The sequence below is a fragment of the Lactuca serriola genome, chromosome 4, assembly GCF_051521515.1.
Source record: "Lactuca serriola cultivar US96UC23 chromosome 4, Lser_US96UC23_V15, whole genome shotgun sequence".
In the NCBI taxonomy this organism is placed as follows: domain Eukaryota; kingdom Viridiplantae; phylum Streptophyta; class Magnoliopsida; order Asterales; family Asteraceae; genus Lactuca; species Lactuca serriola.
In genome coordinates, this window is record NC_136411.1 from 302,325,863 (window position 1) to 302,326,575 (window position 713).

The window sequence follows — 713 nt, forward strand, 5'->3', positions numbered from 1 at the left end:
CCTGCTTTTGGGAAATTTCGTTTGACGTGTCCTGCTTCTCCACAACTATAGCAGATTCGACTTTCTCCGGCGTTGGCAGCTTGTGCGTTTTGTTGGATCGGAGCTCTAAAAAATCGGGCGGTGTTCCTCTTTTTGTTACAGTTGGTGCAATGCATTTCACGGCACGCACCGTTGTGGTGATAGCTGCACTTGTTACACTTGGGTAGGTTCCCGACGTATTGCCTTATCGGAGTTGGGTTGGCAGTGGTTGTGGCAGCGTGCACAACAACCACTTGTTGCTTTTTGGCAGGGTCTTGAGTAGGTTGGCCCTTCTTCTTGTCCCAGAACTTCCTTTTGTTGTTTCCCCCTTTTGCTTGCTCGGGGTTGGTTGTCACAGTGCCATGGTTGGCTTTATGGTTGATGAGTTGTTGTGCCAATTCCTTGGCACTGTCAAAGGTAGTTGGCTTTGAGGCTAATACGTTTCCTTGAACTTGGGGAGATAGTCCCCATATGTACCTTTCCGCCTTTTTGCTTTCAGTAGGAACCATCACGGGACACAGCATGGCTAGATCGCTCAACCTGACAAGATGTCAGAGCCCGTCATTTTGAGACCCCAAAATTCTTCTTCCAGGTTCTGTATCTCGCCTCTTGGGCAGTACTCCTTTATTAACATGGTTTTCAGGTCTTCCCATGTTATCGAATTAGCCACCGGGAGTGTTAGTGCTTTGACGTGG